The sequence below is a fragment of the Eptesicus fuscus genome, chromosome 9 (genome assembly GCF_027574615.1).
Source record: "Eptesicus fuscus isolate TK198812 chromosome 9, DD_ASM_mEF_20220401, whole genome shotgun sequence".
NCBI classification, from domain to species: domain Eukaryota; kingdom Metazoa; phylum Chordata; class Mammalia; order Chiroptera; family Vespertilionidae; genus Eptesicus; species Eptesicus fuscus.
Window position 1 is genome coordinate 21,632,614 of NC_072481.1, and position 25,124 is coordinate 21,657,737.

At 44.2% G+C, this 25,124-nt stretch overlaps 1 long non-coding RNA gene across 1 annotated transcript; it reads left to right on the forward strand.

Moving 5' to 3' along the window:
• Positions 1-10,549: 10,549 nt before the first annotated feature.
• Positions 10,550-24,761, forward strand: LOC129150338 (uncharacterized). The gene is made up of 3 exons (XR_008557064.1): positions 10,550-10,741; positions 24,493-24,590; positions 24,685-24,761. It is a non-coding gene; the product is annotated as an uncharacterized LOC129150338 (long non-coding RNA).
• Positions 24,762-25,124: the final 363 nt, after the last annotated feature.

The following is a 25,124-nucleotide window of genomic DNA, read 5'->3' on the forward strand; positions in this document are numbered from 1 at the left end:
TGGGCTTTTGTCAAATGTTTTTCTGCATCTACTGAGATGATTATATGATTTTTCTTCTTTAGCCTGTTGATGTGATGGATTACATCAGTTGATTTTCTTCCAGATAATTTTAATAGCACTTATCTCTAGATGCACACATACACACAATTTTGTTTCCTTTTTTATTCTCTGTCATCTCCACTGAACTGTAAACTCAAGCACCTAGTATACTATGTTCTCAGTAAATATGAGTTGAATGAACTATTCCCCACTTACATTTATTTGTATAGATTGAGAAGCCATGGGAGGAGGATGGCTGTTTATTGGAGTCTAGGAACAGCATAGAGAAGGAGAAAACCAAAGGGAGAGATGCTGTGCTTCTGTCCCTCCCTCGTTCCTGCATCCAGATGCCAGGTTTCAGCCTCACTGGTGAGAGGGATAAAGCCAAAGCTGATCGAGTTGTTTTGTACAGATATATCATGAACTCGGGAACAAACAGAACTGCTTTGGGCCCAGGTGACAGAGTTGTAGAGAAGACTGTGATCCTGTTTTACAGATGTTGTAATCCACCAGGTGGGAGCTCAGAGGTATGGTAATTTGAGCATTAAACATGACCTCCTTTGCATCTGCAGGCTGCATGGAGGTTTATGCAACATACAAAAGAATCAGAGCTCCGCTTGACATGCTTTAAAATATGCCTAGATTTTTAAAAATCCCAATCTGTTTGCGTGTTGTTGTTTTCAGAGCGGCTTATCTTTACTTGAGTCCTAGTCCCTGGAAACATCAGTTCCATTTGACTGGTTTCACAGTTTAGATGTATTGTCTAACAGGACCCTACCTGGCTGGCAGATCCTTCTTCTGGATCCAGTGTCCAGAACATCTGAACTTCTGTAACCCCAGAGCCCTCCAGGCCAGAAGGAGCCCTCCAAGAAGCCTGTTCCTTCATCTCTAGCCGTGATTTGGCTTATATTACTAATATCCATCATCTAGACCCTTGTCTGCTGGCAACGACTTTTACCCTTTGTTTTCAGAAAATCCTCAGTGTTCAGGTTGGAAGGCTTCTGATTCTTGCTCTATATTTCTGTCCATTGCAGCTTATAATGAACACCTGTGGGATTTTTACCCCTCCAAAATCTATTGACCCATCTTCTGGTTAAAAAAAAAATCTTGAGCTGGACTGGCGTGGCTCAGTGTTTGAGCATCGACCTATGAACCAGGAGGTCATGATTCAATTCCCGGTCAGGACATAAGCCTGGGTTGTGGGCTTGATCCCCAGTGTGGGGCTTGCAGGAGGCAGCCAATCAATGATTCGCTTTCACCATTGATGTTTCTATCTCTCTCTCTCCTTCTCCCTTCCTCTCTGAAATCAATAAAAATATTTTTAAAAAATTTAAAAAGATCTTGAATTTTCTTTGGAGAGGTACTCTTTTTCCACTCTAAGTTCCAGTGGTTCAGGTGGGTTGACCACTGCCACCTCTCACAGTAGGTCCTAATTGGCCTAAGCATATCAGTGTGTGGCCTAACTTTAGGCACTGGGATTGGTACAAGTATGATCACATGGCCTAATTGGGTCAACAAGAGCTAGACACAGGATTTTGTGTATACTGTTGAGACACATGCACACACACACACACACACACACACACACATACACACACACACAGCCTCTCTCTTCCTGGCGGGTGTAGATTGCAATGCATGAAAGGTCTGAGTGCAGCTGTAGCCTTCTTATGCCCACAAATGAGAAAGGAACCTGTCAAAGACAACACATTAAGAAGAGCAGGGACTAATCAAGAGACAGAGAAAACTGGGTCCTGGTGACATTGTTCCAAGCCCTGTATGAAGCCTGAAAACCATTCTGCCCCCTGCCTTTATCAGTTTTGTGATCCATTTCAGATTAGTCATTTTAGGTTGGATTTTCTGTGATTTTCAGCCAAAAGAAATTGTGAACAATACACTATTCATTTTGTCTTTAAACACTGCCAGCGCAATGTTCCTTGCTAGCTTTATCTTCTGTGTGTGCTGGCATAGCTGCTGACCTCGGGTGCATGGTCCTAAACTCTGATTTTCCCATGGACTTCAGATTTAGAGCTTTCTGATGGCTTGATTTTGGTGTCCTCTCATGGGAGCACCTGATCCTGGTCCCACAATTCCACAGTCCACCTGCAGTGCTGTCTCCTGAGCCACTGACACTGTCTTAAGCCAGACTCCAGACTTTGGTTTTTACCCTGGCACTGCCTAGACTCCATATCTGGAACAAGTTTCAGTAGAATTATTAGAACTCACTCAAAACTATCCACAGAAATAATTTTACCCCACTCAACATTTATACTGATCTGTGTATACTCAGAACTCAGTAAACCGCTGCAAGCCATTTTCTCTTTGAGCCATGTTACATACATATGTTTTTGCCTGTCCAGCACCTCTTAAAGCCTGGGAAGCCTATCTCACCTGACAAACCAAGTGTTATTAACCCAGAGGGAACATGAGAGAAGAGAAGAGGGGACCACAGTGCATGTTTCAATGGGATGCTTGTGCTTCTTTCAGGAGATGTGATAGAGACTGCCTGGGAGTCACGTCAGTTTCATCCCAACTTCTAATATGAGCTGAAAGTCTGTGCGCTCACATATGTTGGTAAAAGCCAGTAAATTATCACCAACCCAGCATCTCAGGGTGTCTGTTCCTGTTGCATAGACACTCAAATTCCTGACACTGTCTGGAAGCAGAGGTGCCACCCAGGAAATAGCACTTCATCCTTTTGGATTATCCTGCAAGACGGAGAGAATTGTGACTTATCTTCTCTTGCTTTGCAGATGAAAGTAGCAAAAACTGAGAGTCATGGGACCACAGAATGTGTGTCAAAATCTTAAGGAGCTAAAATTAGCTACACTTATTTTTCTAATGTGTAGAAAAAGGAATCAAAGTCTAGAGATGTCAAGTGACTTGCCCAAGGTCACACAGTCCATTGGTGGCAAAGTTGGGATGAAGATTTTGGTCTCCTTACTCCCAAAGCAGCACCCTTTGGATCACATCCTCTGGGGCTTTATAATCATCAACATCTAATGTTTGAGGACATATTACTTGCAGAAAAAGTTCATATTTAATTCTTCATGTAAGGAGGTGTATATGTTAGCTATCTTAAGGTACCAAACTACATCAAACTTAGTGACTTTAAGACACAATCATTTATTATTTCTCACAAGTTCACTGATTGGCTAGACAACTCTTCTGGTCTGGACTGGGCCAGCCCACTCTCAACAGTGCTCACCCATGTGTCTGCTGTCTGAGGGGGACTGGCTTGTCTAGAGGAGCTCAGTTAGGGTGGCTCTTCTCTGCCCTGTGTGTTCTTTCATCCTCCAGCAGGAGACTTGGGCTTGTTCACATGACAGCTGGGTAAGTTTCCATGAGAGAGAATGGGAGTACCCAAGGCCTCTTGAGAGGTAGGCTAGGAACTGGTGCTATCTCACTTCTATCATTATCTGTTGGCTAAAGCAATTCCTGAGGCCGGCCCAGATTCAAGGGGCCAGGAAATAGATTCTAATCCTAGATGGGAAAATGTGCAAAGTCATATTTTAAGAGGCATGGATGCAGGGAAAGAAATAATTGTGGATTTGCGGACCTTATACCTCAGAGGACATGACGGTCTTTTGTTTCAGAAAAGGGCCTAATTCACTGTAGCTCTTGGCATAAACACAGCAGGAGCTCAATGCAAACACAGCAATTGAGTTTTGCCATTTCATTATTTACTAGTATGAGAGTATATGTGGGTGAGTTTATGATGTATGTGGGTCTATAGAGTTGTGTGTGAGTACATGTACATATATACATGTGAATTTGTATTCTTTTACGTCTTTTGAGATGCAGGCTTCTGCAAGGACAATTTGAAAGACAGGACATTTCAGGACCACGGAGAGAAGCCTGATCTGAGCAGGTAGGTCATGTCAGGTCCCCAGCAGAGTCCCTCCCAAGTGGCAGACCATCAGTTAGAGTCTGTTCCTGGTAGCAGCAGCACATTGGGTAATCATTTTCATTTCTAATATGACAAAAGACTCAAATTCATCTGTACAGAAAAAGTGTTTCCTGGAAAACCATCTCAAAATGAACACACTGGAAAAGGGAGATCAGCTTTGGACACAGTCTCCTTCAAGGGGCCTTTACCCTCAGGAACAACATTCATCTCCTGATCCCACAGGTACTTGCTTACCTGAGGCTTCCTGGCCACCACCACTTCCAACATTTCAGTATGTCCTAACCCAGTGGTCGGCAAACTCATTAGTCAACAGAGCCAAATATCAACAGTACAACAATTGAAATTTCTTTTGAGAGCCAAATTTTTTAAACTTAAACTCCTTCTAATGCCACTTCTTCAAAATAGACTTGCCCAGACTGTGATATTTTGTGGAAGAGCCACACTCAAGGGACCAAAGAGCTGCATGTGGCTCACAAGGTACAGTTTGCTGACCACTGTCCTAACCTATCCTCGCTTTGTAACTGGACAAAGTCCATACCTCCTACCTCAGCCACACTGAGGTTCCAGACTTGGCCGCAACTCATTTTAATCACTGAACAGACACTTGGCTAGGTGCTAGGTATATAAAGTGAAAACAACAGTCATGGCCCTGTTCATAGATAACTCACAGTCTAGTAGGAGAGGAGACAATAACTAAAGGAATAATCCAACACATAAATACACAAAATTGTGATTAAACCATTTTAATAAAAACAGCAGGGTGCTTTTAAAAGAGAATAAGGAGCAGCCAGTTTAGATCAGGTGGTTGGGAAAGTCTGCACTGAAGAGGTGAAATTCCAGTTGAGACCTAGAGGATGTCAAGGGGCTAGCCATGTATAGGGAGGAGGAGGGACCATTCTATCAGGGGAAACAGTAGGTACAAAGGGCCTAGAGCAAAAAAAGCTTAGTGCTTAAGCCTCTGAAAGAAGTTCAATGGGACTGAAATCTAGTAATTATGAGAGAGAAGTTCAAGATGAGAGTGTAGAAATAGCAGAGGCAAAATGATGCTTGGTCTGCAGACTGTTATGGAGTTTGGATTTTATTGTAAGAGCAATAGTAAAATAGTGCAGTATTTTCTCAGGAAATTCAGATATGGCCACCTTCATCTCCACTGAGAATGCCTAGCTTAGCAAATATTCTAGGAAACGAAGAGGGAAACACCTCCAGTCCACCTCCCTGTCCCCAAAGTGAACAGATTTGCAGGACAACTTCCTTGTCCTCATGGACTAACCCAGACACAAGCCCGGTAGGATTCAGCTGCCACAGACCAAGACATATAACCTTGGATTTCATGTAGGTTCCCCTGCCAGGCCTAATGGGTTATTTTTTTTCTCCTAAGACTTGTCTTCTCTTCTTCTCATGCACCATGAACCTAGGATGTGCTGATCCCACCTACCTCAGCATCAATCAGTCCTGTCTTTGTTCTCACCTCTTCCTGCCTAGCTCCTGGATTACACCTCCCCTCACCAATAGTTTAAGCCTTTCAGCCAGAACAAACCTGACACTCCCCTCCTTTCCTCTCCTGGAGGTGCCCCCATTTTCTCTTCCCTGGGCCCATTTACTTGCTAAATGATCAAGTAACTCTACTTCTTTGGAAAATCTTGGCAAAAACCAATGGCTATCAATAACCACCAGTAACCCCTTTTATTCTTCCCTCAACCCTTTCTACTATCCTGATATGGTGAAAAACAGCTCCCAAACATGTGTGTCTAATAACCTATATGCCGAGCATAATCTTAGGTGTTTTTTATGCAATGCCTATTTAATCCATGTACAATACCGAAATACAAGGCTGGCAGGTTTTATTTTCAATGATGACCACCATATCTCCTGTTTCATATGCTCTTCTAGACCCTTCCCACTCCCCCATAAAGAGGCAGAGCTTAATTCTCTGCCATTGAATGTGGCTGCCCTGTGAATCACTTTTAATCAATAGAGTGCAGTGGAAGTGACAGTGATGTCTGAGGCTTGGTCCCTAAAAGGAGTGCAGCTTTCCCTTGTTAGCTGGGGCTGTCATTTTTGGAACTCTGAGTTGCCATGTAAGGAGTTCACCCCTGAGACTATTCAGCTGGAGAGGCCATGTGTACGAACTCCAAGGAGCAGCCCAGCTGTGCTTGCAGCCGACAGCTGGCACGAACTGCCAGGCATGGAGTGAGCATCTTGGACGTTCAGCTCAGCTGAGCCTTTGGACGGCAGCAGCACCACATGATGTCTGACTGCCATCATATGAGAGCCTCTGAGCAGATCTGCCCAGCCTCACCTTCCCCAAATTCCTGACCCTCAAAGTCATGAGTGGTTGTTTTAAACAGGTAAGTTTTTAAAAAATATATATTTTATTGATTTTTTACAGAGAGGGATAGAGAGTTAGAAACATCGATGAGAGAGAAACATCGATCAGCTGCCTCTTGCACACCCCCCACTGGGGATATGCCCGCAACTAAGGTACATGCCCCTGACCGGAATCGAACCTGGGACCCCTGAGTCCGCAGGCCGACACTCTATCCACTGAGCCAAACCGGTTTCAGCAAAACAGGTAAGTTTTTGGATAGTTTATTACTAAGCAATAAGAACCAGAACAATAGGGATTGTTATTGGCCCTGATTTACAGCTGAGGAATCTGGAGCCAAACAAAGTAAATCTCTTGCCCACAGTCAAGGAGCTCATCATCCAAATCCTTAATCCTTATCAGTGGTGAGACTGGAGTCTTAGGTCTTAAATGTCATGAGACCTGTGCTGTCAGTCTGTATGCTGTCACTGCCCTTCTGTTCAGCAGTGATCGGAACAACTCCATTATGAGGATGATACGAGGTTCTTAGCTGTGGACCTCATTTTGGGATGGAACCCAAGGCTGAAAGCTTCTGTTCCAGGCTCATATTAGGAATTAACCTCATGGATTTCCCTCTGGCTTTCCAGGTGGATACACATGTCATGGATGGCCTATGGGTCCTGCCCACCTTGTCCACTAACTAGCAGGGGTGTTCCCTTCTCCTTCAAAAGGTGGCATTGACCACCAGTTAAGAACATGGACTGGACTCTGCTATTGAGTAGCCCTATTACTTTGGAGCAAGAGGTTATTCCAGTTCTCTGAGCCTCAGGTTTCTCAGCTAGAAAATGGGATGATTATAGAACCTAATTCATAAGGGTGTTTAGGGTGTTAAACGAAATAATGTATATAAAGTGCTTATCACACTTCCTGGCAGTTGATATTTTCATTTAAATGTTCCCTCAGATCATTTAAATGTACAGACAGATACACACTGAGTTCTCCAAGCCACCTGCCCCTCCTCCTGCTCCACCCAGCCCCTTTAAAAGTATTTAGTTCACCTGGTTATCTTCACAAAAGCAGTGATTAAAGATCGAGCCCCACCTTCCCAAGTTGGTAAGAAAATATACCCAGTGAGAGGAGGTGGTCTCAACACAGGGTCTCATGTCCGCATTTCTTCATTTGAAGGCAGGATTGTCATCACAGAATGATGAAGAATTTGGGTACTCTCAGTCTCTTCATACGAAAAATGGAAATGACATTGATTACTTCATGGCAGATGTGAGCAGTCAATGAGATGATGAATGTCAGAGCTTAGAGAAGGATTACAGTTTTTCCCTCCCTCTCTCCTCTTCTTTGACCTACTCTCTAAAGGGTGGCTAAGTATTACATCTCTCCCTCCCTCCTTTCATTGTAACCAGAGACCTCCAGGCTTGTAGAAAGGGCTTAAGGGGTTGAATTCCTTCTATGGAAACTCAAGCAAAGCCGGGACACTCTTTGTTCCACCCTCTTGGTGGGACTCAGAAGTGTCTCTTCTATCTTCAGGAGATAGGAAGGGCAGAGTTTGGAGCTTCAATGGGGTACTGGGCTGTCGCAGGGACTTTGGGAAGCCCATGAGGAAGCAAAGGATGGGAGCAACGTTAGGTCATGTGAAGAGTACTGGGTTTGAGAGTCAGAAGACCTGAGTGTCAACTCATGGATCTTTCCCTTTTTATCCATCTCCCCTTGGCACTGAGCATCAATTTCCACTTCTGTAAAAATGGAACAATAGTATGCTTGTCTTACTTATGACCTAATTGTGAGGTTTGAAGAAGACAAGCAGGTGTGACATTATTGCTATTAGTCTTGGATAGGAACCTAGTCTACTCTTGAAAAACAAAGACCCAATTAGCAGGAGTCCTCAGGCAGAAGCGGAGGGTAGGAGCCCAGCTATTTGCACTGAGTACCACCTCCTTCCTCCTGGAGAGGAGTAAACTTTCTGCAAGAGTCCCATATCTCTTGCCTCTGGGAAAGATAGCATCCTTGCTAGCTCTGTGGAAGCAAGTCTAGACTCACCCTCTATCTCATTGTTCACATCCAATCATCATCAAGTCTAATGAATTAAATCAGAATAATCAGTAATTATAGAGCATTTGCAATGTACCAGGGATGGCTCAAGTGACTTACATGGACTATCTCATTTTATTCATAAAATAACTGATATGACGTGGTTTCTTTTATTACCCTTAGTTTACAGATGAAGAAGTCCAGTGCAGAGATATTAAGTAATTTGTCTAAGATCACACAGCTGGTAAGGAATACAGAAAGGCTTTGAATCCATCTCCCAATGTACTAAGCTCTCCCACCACACCTGCCACCATCATCTCTTGCCAAGATTCCTGTAGCATCTCTTTGCTGGAATAACTGCCCCTGGTTTTCCCTTCTCTAAGCCATCCTCCACACAGCTACAGAGAAATCCTTCCAAAACACAGCTCTGATCACATCATTCTCTGGTCAAAGCCATTCAATGGCTCCCTATTTTTTTGCAGGATGAAGTCCAGGCTTCTTCAATTGGCCCATAAATCCCTGTGCAATCTGGCTCCTGTCTGCCTTTTTCCAGCCCGTTTCCCACTGAACCGTGTTCATCTTACACTCAGGGACACTGGGATGTTCTATACTTTTTCATTCTGCTTCAACTTAGTGCATTCAAATCCTTAATCCTCCTGAAATGCCTCTTCATCACCCGAAAACTCCTACTCGTTCAACCCAAATGTGCAGCCCACCCTGACCTGCCCAGGCCCCTGGGTTCTGCTCCCTGTGCATCCTGGGCCTATTCTCACTATAGTGTCCATCACCTTGAAAGGCACCAATGTGTCTGAAGACTTATCTGTCCCAACAGACCATGGGTTCCAAAAGGCAGGATCCTCCTTAGCTCCCCAGCAACTCCCACAAGGCCAGTTCAATAAGGCATTAACAAACGAGTGTTGAAAAATACTTTCAGGCATGAAGAATTGTCACTATTATTAGGAGGCACAATACAGGCAACAGTGCCCTCGGGACTCCAACCTATCACCTTGGCTTCCTACTCAGCCTCAGCAACTCTGCCTGTGTCCCTCTTCTCCTCCTAGGTGATACCCAAACCCAGAAGAGGATGGGTTTCAGCATCCAGACACCCCTTACTTTAACTTTCTCTTTTCACTATTCCAACCCCTCGGGCTCCTTCAGATGCTGCTCCTATCACCAACCCAGACCAGGTAGGGACAACTCCTGGTTCCCTTTTTAGACCTCCTGCTTTCTCAGCTAGATTTCATTAAGACAGGCACAGGGTCTTTAAGAGATGCATTTATGAGCAACTAGGGGAATCAAAGAAGAAAGCAGTGGCTAGTGAAGGTAGATTTTGTGAACCCCAGGCGTCTGCTTGTGTCTGTCCTCCATCCTAAGCATCTTAGACTCATTGGGAATGTTTGTGGCATGAATGAATGAATGAATGAATGGATGGATGGATGGATGGATGGATGACTTGTTGAATCACTCACGCTGGCTCAATTCTTTCGTCAGGACACTGCTAAGAGCAGCCCTGCTGGGTCACGTGTATAATGGTTACTAGAAAACACTTAGCAGTATGTGCCTTGTCAGAGGGGCGGGAAGACTGCTCCTTCAGGACTTCTCAGGGCACAGGATGCCTCAGTGCCTGGCCCCAGTCAGGGGGAGGAGACATGGGAGAAGAACAACATTTTCCTGTGCCCGAGACTGGAATTTCAATTGTCCACTTGAAAGGGAGACAGACCATCATCATCCAGCTCATCTCTGCGCCAGCCTCAGGATAGCCCTGTGAGAGCTGCCAGGGAATCTGCCAGGTGTTTTATTTTTCACTTGGTGTGTAAATGACATCTAGCTCCCTTTCCGACCAGAGGGAGGTTTCTGCTTAATTCGGGCTCTGGAGAGATGTCTCCGGCAACCCGGCAACCCACAGCCATAGCGGTGAGGTTTATCTAATTGTACATGCAGGCCCACCTCTCCGTTCTGCTTCAGGAGGCTTTGCTATTTATTGCACACCCCGCAATGCACGAACTGTCACCTCTTCTGTGAAGCCTTCCCAGCCACGTGGCTCACAGCCTCCACTGGAGCCCCCTCTCTCCCTGACTGCATCACCCACACACAACCCAACCAGGTACCCATTAGCTTTTGCTACATAATAAACATCGCATAATTTGTGGGCTTAAAACATTAAGCATTATGAGCTCATAATTGGGTGGGTGGTTATGCTGGCCTCTGACAGTTTCAGTCATCTGCCAGCAAGGTTCTGCTGGCCGGGGACATGGGGCCACTGCACCACATGCCCTTCATCCTCTAACAGGCTAGTTGAGCTTGTCTGCATGACAGAGGCAGATTCTCAGGCCAGGGCAGAAGCTGCGGGGCCACGTGAGGTCTGAGCTTAGAACTGGAGCAATGGCCCATCTACCCTATTCTAGCAGCTAAAGCAAACCACAGAGGCCAGGACTGATTCCAGGGTAGGGAAATATCTTCCACTCTTGAAGGGAGGAGCTTTGAACTCACATTGCAAAGGGGCGGGCATATATGGAGGGAAGAAACCCATTTACACAAGGGGTCTGTTATCGCTGTGTTATTATTTCAACTTGAACCTGATAAGGAGTAGGTCTGAGGCTGAAATCCAGGAACACTGGCTCCAAGTCACTGTCAAGAGAAAGTCTAGTATTTCACCTGTAGCTTTGGTATCTACAGACCTAGATTTAAATGATGTCTCTGCTGCTTACTCTTCATGTGACCTTGGGCTAGTCGCTTGCTCTTTTTGAGCTTCAATTTCCTTTTCTACAAAATAAGGATAGGAATAATTCCAACCCCACAAAATTGTAAGAATTAAGTGAATAGGGGAATAAAGCACCGTGCCTGGCATGGTGAAGGCTTAATGAAAGTGGTGTTTATTATCAGTGTTTTCATTAAAAACAACAGTCATTATTTCACCTGCCACAAAGTAAAGCAATGGGATCTTCATCCCAAATTCTAATACTGCAAGTTCCTCAAGGGCAGGGACTGGATGCACAAAAATATTTATTGCATCTTTATTTATAATAAGAAAAAATTTGAAAGCAGCATAAATATCCAGCAATGGGGGGGTTGTTAAATGAATCTGAGTACACTGACCCAAAGGACTGCAGTGGAGTCATTTAAAATGATGTAGAGCTGTGTGTGCTGACATTGAAAGCTGAACATGACGTATTGTCAAGTGGGAAAGAGGGTTGCAAAATAGTCCATACAGTACAGAGCCATCTATGTAAAATATGCTTATGTATAGATATATATTAGAAGTCTTGGTGGAAAGACTTAAAAGTGTTTATGTGTCTTATCTTCATGCGAGAGTATAGGATTCTCCCCCTCCCTTTTATCCTAGTTTTTCTAATTCCTATCCAATAAAATGGGTTATTTAACTAAATTTTTAAAAAAAAATTGCAGTGGATCCTGGCTGGTGTGGCTCAGTGGTTGAGTGTTGACCTATGAACCAGGAGGTCACAGTTTGATTCCTGGTCAGGGCACATGCCTGGGTTTCAGGCTCGATCCCCAATAGGGAGCGTCCAGGAGGCAGCCAATCAATGATTCTTTCTCATTACTGGTATTTCTATCTCTCTTTTCCTCTCCCTTTCTCTCTGAAATCAATAAAAATATATTAAAAATAATTTTAAAAATTGCAGTGGGAGAGTCACTCTGGTTCACCATTAAGGCTTCAGAACCAATGCCATGTGTCAGGCCTTGAACTTGGCACTAAGAGTTTTTGAGCCTGTTAATGTCAGGCTCTGTGCTGAGTGCCTGGTTTGGTGAAACTGGCTCCTCCATGATTGTGGGGGGTGTTCCCCAAGATTTCTTCTGGAGCCATAGGAAGGAGTTTACTCCTAACCCCCATCTTAGAGCTATTTCCCCTGAGGGTACCTACAGCTGCTGCTTCCTCTTCCTGCTCCTCTAAACACCCCCAATTGTCCCCATGAAGTCAGTGTTGGGGGGAGAGATGGGACGGCTGTCCTCAGGGGCTGCCCCATTCCCCATCCATGCAGCCTGAGAAATGGGGACTGGACCCAGGTGCCTAAGCTTACAGTCTGGGCCACAGCGGTGGATGGGACCTGGGGGCTTGGAGCAATGGCTGTAGGATGCCAGCTTGCTGTCTCACCTTCACAGCCTGGGCCCAAAGGAGGTACCAGTCAAGAACAACACTACAGTCCAGACCTGAAAGGGAAGGAGACTGCACTCCCCACCCTATTTAGAAGGGCTGAGCTATTTAAAAATCACAAATGTCCATTAGTCATAATGTCACCCAGGAGAGCCCTCGTGCCTCAGGGAAATGAACAGTCCCCTCTGGGTAGCCCTGTTTCTCCCCATTTCACCTGAACACCAGCAGACTCCATTCTGGGCTCTGGGCACTTTCCTGGGCCCTGAAGCATGTCCATTAGGTCCCTGCCTTACTCACTGACCCAGTTCTCCTACAGGGGCCTTGTGCATCAGTGTGTCCTCTACCGAGTCAGCCAAAAGCAAAATTACCTATCCCAACCCTTCACACAAGGAGGAGATTTGATGCTTTCTACCAGAAAGGTATTTGTCACATCCCAAACTATCACATATAGTAAAATGGGTTACCTTGAGATTATTATGCAGGTAATCCAAGGCCTTGGCTAGATTCTGGCAGCTGGGAAAGACTGGGAGGAGCTGCTGAAATGGCAAAATGACTCAGGGTTCAAGGGACATGGGAACCAGGGGATTAAGATGCTTAAGAAAACAGGGTTTAGGAGTCCAATATATTGGTTTTTAAACGATTTAGCTGAGGCGTCTCCCTCCTACCCCTTTGGGTAGACCCAAAGGCCATTTCTCTGGTTACTCACAGGGAAGCGTGGTGGATATGGCACCCGCCCTCAGAATGCCAGAATGCAAACGCTGTGGGCGTGTGTGGATGTGATGTTGAGTCACAATATTGTTAATTACGAGGACGTTTAGGAATCAAGGCAAACTTTCTCCCACCCCCATTTACTGACAATTAAGGCAGGCTGGCTGTGAAAATTCCCAGCCATCATTCTTTCCCTTTCCAGCTCCGGTAATTGGGTTAGAATGGCTCCGTTAAACAAGCATGCCTCCAGACTGAAGCTAAGTTAGAGCCCTTTATACATTAGGCAATAAATTGGGATACGTTTGCCCATCTGCTATCCACATTTAGGATATCTGAGATTTTGCACGAGGCACCAAGATATCCAGCAAAGCCCAGACTTCTGTGGTATCTATGGTGCTGGGAGGCATATGGCAGTGGTGGGACCTCTATCTGTGCTTTGTAGTAACCCCTCAGATGCCTCCTCTGACTTGGCCATTTATTATCTGTGTGGCCTTGGACAAGTATCTCAATCTCTCTGTGTGTCTCAGTATTGTTATCAGCAAAATGGGAATAATAAGAGCACCTGGCTCATATGGTTGTCATGAAGTTTAATAAGGCAATCCCTGTGAAGTGCTTAGAACGCCATCTGGCAGAGAGAAACTCAGCAAACGTTAACAACCCGACTGCTGCAATTAAAGTTCATAAAATTCCAAGAACACAAAGGCATCCCAGTGCCAAATGCCTTTTGGATTAACACAAGGCCGATGTGGTATCCATGAGCTCTCTCTCCGACAAGGTGGCCTCCCCTGTCACACTTTTCCACTTAACTCAGCTGTGTGAAACGGAAGTCCCTGCCCAACTCCATGCCTGCATGGTCTCAGCTGGATGTGGCTGGAGGAAAATCCCTAACTGTGCCCATTGCTGACTTCTCTCTCTCTCTGTTTACGTCCACTCACAGGCCTTAGTGTCACCTGGTAATTATCCTGCATACGCCTGGCTCATGATCTCTCCCCTTCTCCAAGAAAACTATTTTATACCTCCTTCCTCCTCCTTCTCCTCCCTCTTAGCTATAACCTTGCTTCCTAGTTCCTTGAGAAAATAGAAACACTCAGTATAGCTTTCACAGGTTTCCAACACTTCAGCTAACAGCTTGATTGACACCTGTATCTTTGCCCATAAGTGCTACACTTCCTACTGTTGGACTGCACGTACTTTTGTCATTGGGCTTATCCCTTCTTGTCTGGAAAGGATGCCTGTCAACCTGAAAATATGTCCTTTATTTCTCTCACATAGATTTTCTTTCTCTTTTGGACCATTCTCATAAGCATTCAAGCTCTTAATTACACCTCTTTCACCCCAGATGCTGCCCTGTTTCTCCACTCTCTTTTAAAAAAAAATATTTATTTCAGAGAGGAAGGGAGAGATAGAGAGAGATAGAAACAACAATGATGAGAGAGAATCATTGATCGGCTGCTTCCTGCATGCCCCACACTGGGGATCGAGACTACAACCCAGGCATGTGCCCTTGACTGGAATCGAACCCAGGACCCTTCAGTCCACAGGCTGACGCTGTATTCACTGAGCCAAACCAGCTAGGGCTCCACTGTCTTTACAGTAAAGATTTTCAGAAGCATTGCTTGTACTTGCTCTACCTATGTGCTCTCCTCCCTTTTCCCTTGAACCCACTTGACCAGCTTCCATTTCCATGGCTTGAGCACTTGTCGTGGTCCTCACCACCTTCATGCTGCTTAATCTAAGGTCATTTCTCAGGCCTAGATCTTCTTAGCCTCTCAGCAGAAGTTGACATCGTCAATAATTCTCTCCTTCCTAAGAGAATTTCTTATCTTCATTTCTGATCCTTCTGTTGTCTTACTGGGCAAGAACTCTTCTCAACCTCCTTTGCTAGCTCCTTCTTATGTCTCTTGCCTTTCAACATTGAAGGGAAGTTCAGCTCAGTCTCAGACTTTTCTCTGTCTGGACTAGGTTGTTTTATCTGATCTTGTTATTTTAAATACCCTATCTAGGCTGATGACTTCCGAGGGTGAATCTCCACCCCAGATATTGCTTATTAAACATCTCCACTTGAATATGTATGGACATCTCTAAGCTAAAGTATCCAATACTGAACTCATGATATACTACCACTAGCTTCTCTTAAAGTGTTGCTAGCACTGAAAATGGCAACTCTCTTCTTTCAGTTGTTAAGGGCCCAAGTTTTGGGATTATCTCAACTCCTCTCTTTCTACCCTTCATATCCAATTGGTCAGCAAGTCTTGTTGGCTTCTCTTTTAAAATGAAGTCAGAGTAAGACTACTTTCCACCACTGGCTAAAGACATTATCATCTTTCAGCTGGAATATTTCAATAACCTTTCCTATAGACTTAATATCTGTATCCCTGCAGAATACATTTGTTGAAACCTAACCCCCAATGTGATGGTAGGGAATATGGAGCTTTTGGGAGGTGATTAGATCACAAGGATGGAGTCTTCATGAATGGGACTGTGCCCTTATAAAAGAAGCCCCAGAGAGCACCCTCATTTCTCCCACCGTGTGAGAATACAGGGAGACAACAGCTTTCTATGAACTAGGAAATCCGTTCTCACCAGTCACTGAATCTGCCAGCACCTTGACCTTGGACTTCCTAGTCTCCAGAACTGTGAGAAATAAATGTTTATTATTTTTACCTCATCCAGACAAAGACAGCCTTTGTATTGATCCTCTGGATTTCACCACAGCACTTCTCTTAAAAAATACATATCAGAGCACAGCACTTCTCTACTACAAACTCCTTGAGCTTTCCATTGCCCTTTGAGAAAAAGTCAAAGGCTTTGCAATGGCCTAAGAGGGCAAAGGCTCCATTGCCTTCAGGACCTCAGCTCCTTTGACTCTTGCCGGCATGCACTCTATTCTAGCCACACTGGCCTTCGTGTTCCTTGAATCCATCAACAAGCATCCACCTCAGAGTCTTTGCACGTACTTGATATTCTCTCTCTCTCTCTAGAAAGCTCTTCCTCCAGACATCCACATGATTTATGTCATTCAAGTCTTCGTGCTCATGTCATCGCTTCAGAGAGAACTCCGAGATATCCTCTTCCCATTTCTCCCCATCCTGTTATCCCCTCCACAAAGGTGAAACATTTAATATTTATTTGCCCACTACTTGACTGGAGTTTCACTTTTTAATGTTCTTCTGACTGGCCTATCTCACAACCCATGCTGACATCTGAGATCTGCTGCATAGAGGCTTGGTGAAAATGTCCATCTTGTTACACTATTATTATCAGTTATTGAGTGTGTCCTGGCAGAGGCAACAACATTTGCAAAGGTAGGGGAGATCCCAGGGTGGCTGAAGAGCATCCTTGGCCTGGAGGCTCAGTGCAAGGGCTCTGAGCAGCATCTCGAGTCCGCCCTGACCAGCTGTGTGAGCTTAAGCAAGAAATATGACATCCAGGGCTGCTTTCATTTCTGTAAACTAGGCTAATAGAGACATTGATCTCATAAGTATATTCTGAGGATTGAATGCAATAAACATCCAGAGCACTTAGAACTGTGCCTGGCATGTTAGCTGTTATTATTATTATATCTTCACTATTTCATTATAATTATCAGTCATCCTTTGCATAGGACCTTAGTTCAGATAACTTTTTCTTCTAGGCAGTTTCCACCTTTCTCATCCAGTCCCAAATGGCACAGCCACGGGACCCTGAGGCAGATAGCATTTCTTTTTTATAGATTCTGCAGCTCAATTGAAATCAAAGCTTTGGCCTTGTAGCCCAACTTTTCAGATGGCCTGTGTTCTGAGTGCTTTAACGTTGGTCAGCATCAGATTCATCTGTCTCCTCTTGCCCTACTTTCCCATAATTGCACTTGCTTCTTGCAGCTTGGGTCAGAGTTACATGCATTGGATCGGTCATTCTGAAAGTCCTCACTTTTCCAGGAGTTTCATGTTCACCCACGCTGCAATTGTCTTTAAATTTCAGCTCAGAGTGAGAGCCATGAGTCTCTCTGAAGCCTGTCAGAACCAAACCCTTGTGAATGAGAAGAAGAGCGTGGTCAGGATCTCTGATGCTCCCCAATGGCCTTCCTCCCTCAGGCAGGGAGGCATCCTTCCCTGCTCCCCAGGGACCTATTGCAGACAGCAAGGGGTCAATAAGATAGCCAGAAAGACACCAGGTCAGGCTCTCTGGAAATAAGAAATCTCTACAACCAAGGGAATCTCTCGTCCCCTATCTGATGGCTTTTCACTCCAAACAACATGCAACAAACAGACCTTCCAATGGGACAAAGGGATTCTGACAGTTTGTAGAGTTCATTGTGGTCATGATGTGAGCTGAACAGAGCTGGTCTGCCGCTGACATCCCTCTGCAGCATCCACCTAGACATACAAAAGGAATAGGTTTAACCCTTCACAGAGCCTGTCTTCAGTTGAGCTCTTATTATGTAGCAAGTACTGAGATCAGCATTAGATACACCAGCATAGATAAGTCTGCTTCTTTCCTTGAGGAACCCCTGGTCTATGTACACAGCAGTTTATATAACAGTGTACAAAATGCTGCAGCAGAGGTGAGCAGTAAGTATTATGAGTCCACAGAAGAGGAAGGGGACAAATTTTGCCTGCTGGAGGAGGGTGAGTCAGAGGTGGCTTCATGGGAAAGGGAGCATAACAGTCTTGAAAAATCAGAGAATCATGAGTGTGTTAATAAGGTTATTTTGGTTGTAACTTTTTAAAAAACTAGACTTGTTAGTTTAAATAAAAAAGTTATTGTAAGGGCCACGGTTGTTTCAAGGAATCCAAGCTGGATATGAAAAAGTTAATCTTAAGAATGGTGAAAATGCAGAAATTATGGAGCCCTTGGCCTCAAAAATCTAGGATCTTTCTAGAGAGTGTACGTGGGCATAACTCTCCTCCACCAACTCCTCATCTCTGCCTGTCTCAGCCCCAAATTCCACATTTTTAGAAGAATCTGATTAGCCCAGCTTGAGTCAGAGGTGCATCCCTGGTTTGTATAGCGAGACCTGAAGATCCAGCTTAGGTAGTTCAGAGACAGCCACTGAATCCAGGGAAGTTCCCAAGAAAGGCGGCTCCTCATGGGTTTGATGTCCCACCCCAAAGAATGGCTGCTGCAAGGACACAGGACATTTGGTTGGATAGAACAGAGGTGGCAAATGCATTGAGGCATGGAGCCATAAAGGTGCATGGTGTGATTGCAGTAAACATGTTTAGGGTCACTTTCTTTGTGCAATTTCTGTAACATTACATGTAGACTGAATATCCACTAATCATGTCATGTTTTGTGTGCATGAAGTAAAACTTTTATTTATAATCTTTTCAGTTAACGTTGTTGGCTTACAAGCAAAAAGGGAATTTATTAGAAACCTATGAAGGGCAAAGGGGTCACAAATTGAAAGAGGATAAAAAAAATTCCACTCGGAATTGAAAGGACCTGGACACCTCCAGAAAATCTTGATGGCAGACACCTCTCTGCCTTCCCCTGCTCAGCACTGCTGGAATGAATGGAGCGGAATAGTGTACAATATGTGTAATAAGGTTTCTATAGAGCTGGCAAATTGCAGTTTTGTTGTAACTTAAAGGATGAACATTAAAGAGCAAGTCATGTCTCTTTATGTACTTGACCTCGCGCTTCCTCTCCTCTCTCTCCCTCTCCCTCTCTTTCTCATTCTCTCTCTCTCTCCTGCCCAGCAGTCACCTCTCTTTTCTAACACCTTCCCAACTTCCTTTTGGAGAATTTTCTCTTTCTGGTAGATCTTCCCATTCAGTGCTGCGTGGAAGTCTTCTGAGTGATTCTGGGAAGGCATCTAATTCCCTAGTAAGAGGGGAGAGGCAGGGTTGAAGCAGTCTCTCCCTCTTCCCCCTCCTCCTCCTTCCTGCCTTGAGCATGAGTGCTATGTCCAGAGCTGCAGCAACCGACTTGTAACCATGAAGAAAAATGCAAAAATAAAGACCAAGAGCATTTCAAAGGCCAGAGCACCTTTGACATCATCGAGCTGCTGAGTCATTTCCAGAACTCTCCCACTCCTAGGCTCCTTGTGGTGTCAGAAAAGCAAACTCCTATTTGTTTAAATCACCTTTAATCAATGATTCTATTACTTGCAGCTAAATGCATTGTGAAACAATACAGAGGTCTGTGGGAGTCTGGCTTGACCTCTCCATGCCTCTATAAGTACACGACACAAAGTATACTACATGAGTGTACTACATAAAGGTTGGATGATGACCTTTCTGGGAGGCCAGCTCCAGAGCACAGCCATCTGCTCATCCTGGCCCCATCTGGTTTTGTCTCCTTCTTGTTCTTGGTGGATCATAAAAATGCAAACCTCCTACGATGTCATAAATGAGGAACAGGCAAGGTAGACCAGCAGAATCAGGAAGCAGAGCTTGGAAATATGCCCAAAGGAATAGAGAGGAATAAACTTTTGGAGGCCCATAGGCAAAGAGCGAGCTGGTATAAGCACTTCTGAGATATGAAAATAATATTGATTTTAAGATACAACCATAAATACAAGGGCCATTTATTGAACACCTACAATAGTTGACCCTTGAACAACATAGGTTTGAACTGCATGTCCACTTATACACAGATTTATTAAAATATATGTTTTTATTGATTTCAGAGAGGAAGGAAGAGGGAGAGAGAGACAGAAACATTAATGATGAGAAAGAATCATTGATTGGCTGCCTCCTAGATGCCCCCCACTGGGAATCGAGCTCACAACCCAGGCTGAAATATTACCAGGGACCCTTCAGTCCGCAGGCAGACGCTCTATTCACTGAGCCAAACCAGCGAGGGTGACAGAGTTTTTCAATAAATACTATAAATGTATTTTCTCATCTTGATTTTCTTTTTTTCTCTTCTGATTTTCTTAATAAAATTTTCCCTTCTCTAGCTTACTTTATTGTAGGAATATAGTATATAATACATATAACAAATAAAATATATGTTAATCAACTATTTATGCCATCAGTAAAGCTTCCAGTCAACAGTAGGTATTAGTAGTTAAGTTTTGGGGGAATCAAAAGTTATATGTGGATTTTTCACTGTGTTGGGTTGGGGTCAGCACCCCTAACCTCTCCACATTGTTCAAGGGTGAACTGTACACGCTTGGTGCTTCATAGTCATTATCTTTTTTGCACAATCACTCAGTAATGATTACTATTGCATCCATGTTTCAGATGAGAACACTGAGGCTCAGAGAGGTGAGGTCACTTGCCTCAATTAGAAAGGGAAAGAGCCTGAAGACATGTTCAGCCTATCTGACTCCACTGCCCATGGATTCATTCTCCAGGGAGCAGGGTATCATAGGTGTGAGATGCTCCAGTGGGGGGAAATGTAGTCAGAAGACAGGAAAAGAGGTGGCCAACCCTGGCCTTGCCTGAAGTTCACTGCACACTTTTCAGGCTCCAAAGAGTCCTTGGACTTTCTTCTACAGCCCTGAAACAATGGTTATTCCTGATGATGGCCAGTCCGGATGCACATGTCAGCACCAGCCTTTAGTCTTGGTTCTCAGAACAACCACACACAAAAAAGTTTTCTACAAAAAAACGTTCCTTTAATGTGTGCCAAAGCCAAGCCTTGGCAAGTTGTTTGCCTGTAGAAGTCTGAGTCTCCCACTCACTGGCACTTTTGCTGTTGTGCTATGATGCAAGTCTCCTTGGACCGAGTGAACCTTGCACCCTACCCCTTCTATGTGTGGCTTGCATGTCTCTGGGGGCATCCTCATTAGATTGCTCTAAGTGTCTCTGGAGAGCAAAGTCAGTTTGTACTTCAGAAGGCCAGGACCATGGAGAGTTTCTTCCTGGTTTGTAGCATTTCAGAGATCCCAGACCCCTTAAAGCTGTTCATGTACTTTTCCCTGGGCTGTTGCAAGTCCTTTGGCTAATGGCTTATAATGGTGACCTTCTCTGGAGATTTGCCTTTGGCTGATAGGAAACCACCACTCCCAGCCTGGAGAAGCCTGGGGGTTACATTCCTTCCTCAGGAACATCTCCTGACTGGCTGGCATGAGAGCACAATCACCGGGCCCCTCTGTCTCAGTGAATGACCACCTGGTTTGGTCTACACTGTGGAGTACCCCATGGGTCAGGCTTCACCTAAGGCCACAGCCTTGTTGACTCTCCAGCCCATCCTGCTTTCTTCCTCCCTTTACAGGTTTTCCTAAAGAGCTCTCCCAACAATCATATGCATCCAAATCCCTCAGGGTCTGTTTCTAGGGAATTAGACCTAAGACAACATTTTGCAGATGTTAAGCCTTGGGTAACATTTAGGGACTATTGCTTGAGATCTGTTTGAACCACTTAGACAAACAGTCCCCCAGCCTCACAGTCTTGTGTCTATGGCTGTTCACTTTACATGGGAAAGATACTCTCTCACCTCGACTCTCTCTCATTTCCAGACTTTCCTACGTGCCCGGACTTTTCCCAGAACACTCCTTGTGCCTCCCACCTGAACTGCAAATGAGATCTCCCCAGAGGACACTGCTGCCTCTGTGGTCTTCTTGAGTCAAGGCTGCTCATTCTGCTAGGTCACAAAAGCTCAGGTCAGCATTCTCCTCAACTGCTTGGCACTCAGGGTAGATGTCCTGCCTGGATCTCTCTGTAAGAATGAAATGAGGTCTCTATCATATACACAACTTCATAGTACATCTAAAAGAGCTTTATGAATGGGGATTTTAGAGCTGTTGTGCTCATAACCACTTCCAAGCCATACACCTCCACCATCCCATTAAAAAACATCTCTTTTGTTTCTCGTGCCATTTGGCTATATCATTAAAACACTCCAATTGCATATCCTTTGACACAGTAATTTCTTTTCATACAAAAATATTAGTCCAAGGTGAAAGGCCATATGTAAGAACATCTATAATGGCTTGCAACAGTACAAAAAATGGAAATAATCTAAATATCCATCACTACGAAGCTGACAAAAAATTGCAGTCTGCTGCACAGTGGGCCACCACAATCCTATTAGAAGAAAGCAGTAAGGTTTTGTACTGACATGGGGAGAAATGCATGATATATAACAGTGCATCCAGCAGAAAAACTTATTGTGGACAAATACAGTATGATCTCATTTTGATAAAGGAAAAAATAAAAAATATGCATATATTTATAAGATTAAGAGGATTATCCTGGGCTGGGCAATCCTTGGTCAGCAATGTCCCCACAGTTGCTGTTATGGCCAAGGGCTCAGAAGCACCACACACTCTTCAAAGTCCATAAAGTGAGACCAGAAAGCATCTAGATCCTAATATGATATACAGATGCTTTCTTGGTCCTCCTGGTGGGGGTATAATCGGTGGTGGTGAAATTCAACAGTTCTAAAATCTCCATTCATAAAGCTCTTTTAGATGTACTCTGAAGTTATGTATATGATAGAGACCTCATTTCATTCTTACAGAGAGATCCAGGCAGGACATCAACCCCGAGTGCCAAACAGTTGTCATGAAATTCAAGCTTTATTGCCTTCTCTTCCTGTATCACCTCTCCCACCTCCAGTAGTAATTAAGCCAATCTAGCATCATTATCTCTTTTCTCCCTATTTCTTGTCACAGGGATTGGTGGAAGCATGTGGAGCAGAGATGCCACTGGAAGAGTAAGGAGGTGGGGGAGAAACTTTGACTTTGCACTGATTGCTTTTATAATGTTTGACTTTGCTACTAGAGTATGTATTATATTTGTAATAACAAATAAAGATTAAAAATGAATTTTAAAAGTACCAATTGACTCACCATGCCTACAGTACACTTACCTAAGGAGAAAGCCCTGAGATGGGGTTCCATAAAATGCAGTGGTTAAGAACTGGGACTCTAGAATTTTATTTCCTAGATTCTAAGCCTACCACTTATTAGCTTTGTGACATTGAGTAAGTTACTTAGCCTCTCTGTAGACTGGCTGCAGAGTTTTTGCCTTACACAACCCTGAGGGGCACCATTCACACAGACCACAATGAGAATGACAGCCACCCACAGAGCTGTGTAGTGCAGTGGCACTAGGAAGCCCTGCCTCTCTTTGTTTTCAGTTTCTTCACCTGAGAAATGAGGATAATAATGATACCCACCTCCTAGGCTTATCCTGGGTGTTTGGTGAATTAATCCATGGGGCGTGCATAAAATTGTACCTGACGCTTTGAAAATATACAAGAAATGTTAGCTATCACTATTATTACCATCTCCATCTCCACCACCATCATCATTACCATCATCATCATCATCATCCATCATCATCATCATCATCATCACTAAGAAAAGTCCATGGAGAAGTTCTGTGTCTTTAGGTCCCAATCTAATGAGCACAAACTCTAAGCCAAGTTCTTTCTTCTGTCCAGAGGAAAGGCCTTTACCTTTTCTCGGGAATGAAGGCCTTATTGGCTAAAGTCTCTGCTAACGAACTCTTCTCCAGAGAGGCAATAGTACCTGCAGGAGATGGAGCTGATCTGGAAAGCTCCCTGAAATTGTAGACTCCAGAAAGGAACTCTCCATGGTCCTGGTCTCATGAAGTTCAAACTGACTGCTCTCTCCAGCACTCTGACTATTGGCTTTTCCACAGGCAACCTTATCGAGAAGGTCCCCTTTTAAGACTTTGCCTGAACTCTGATTATGTGTTACCCTTATTAGAAATATTTGCACTTTAAAGGATTCTTAATCTAAATTAAAATAAAATATCTTTGATGGTGAAATTTATAGACCATTAACAAAAGGGACTAATTTGGACTTAGGGGGCCTCCAAAAAGTTCACCTTACATCTGGCTATCTCCAGCTAACCCTGAGAAGCATGTGTAACTGTTATTATTGCAAAGGTATTTTTATGGTCCGGTAAATATGTCACCTTGAGTCAAATATTCAGGAGCAGAGAGGAAAGAATGTGTCACATATGGCAGAACCTGTGTGGAGAAGCTGATGGTACCAGATCACCTCCTGGTATGTTCTGCCACTGGATCAGGACCCAGAGTGCTAACCCTGGGAGTGATAGGCAGGGTCCTAGCCATATGCCCTGAAATGATACAGAGGGAGAGAGTGGTAGGTTGTGGGAGACTCACCATTGCCCTACCCAAGGCTTATCTTTGGCACATTAACTTCTGGTTATGGTTGGTTGCATAGGAGACTTAGAGGAAACACAAAAAGCCAAACTTGCAGGCAATTTTAGTTCTCAGGCCAGCAACTTTGGTTTATCTTAGATCTGGTTAGGGGTGATGGAGGTATGGGACAGGGAGAAAGCTATTCCATATCCATACCAGGCACTATCCCTGAAACTCCTTCATATGGAAGCCCTATTGGGGCTGAGATTCATATCCCTGGGAATGAGCTGGCATGTTTTATATAACCTCCCTCCCACCCATTCACTCATTTATTCCCTCTCTCTTTCCCCCTTCCTCCTCCAGTGCCTGTGAGTTCACTCAACACAACTCTTCTATCCCATACTCCAGCTGACAGACTCCTGGGACACCATCTACCCCTCTTACATATATTCCCAGTACAGGTAATTAAACACAAACATCTAGTTGTTATCTGGAGACTTCGCTATTAGCTTCCATAATGTCATTGTGCCTGAAATTATTTTATGCCTTTCATAGTTTCTACTGATACCTGAATGGTGAGCCAAAGTTCTTCCCAGGATTGTGTCTCACAAAGTTGAAGAATAAAATCATGGACCAGAAGATTTACGCAAAAGCATGGAAATTTATTATAAGCAGAAATTTATTATAAATGCATGGGAGGGGGTCCAAGAATGGGTTGCCACTAAGGCTCACTGGTCTAGAGGTTTATATCTACCAAAAGCCTGTTCTTTGTCTACCCATGTCACTTTCTGATTGGTTCCCTCTACCTGCTTTGTCCAGGAACAATTTTAAAATACACTGGTGCTCCTCTCCTCTTTTTCCTCTTCCTCCCCATCTCTTGTAACTTTCTGCTTTGTAAGATAAGCATTCTTATCTTGTGGCATCTTATATTTCTGCAAGACCAGCATTTCTGTGGTTTTGGGTGGCTCCAACTGTCATGTCTATATTTCCTCCCT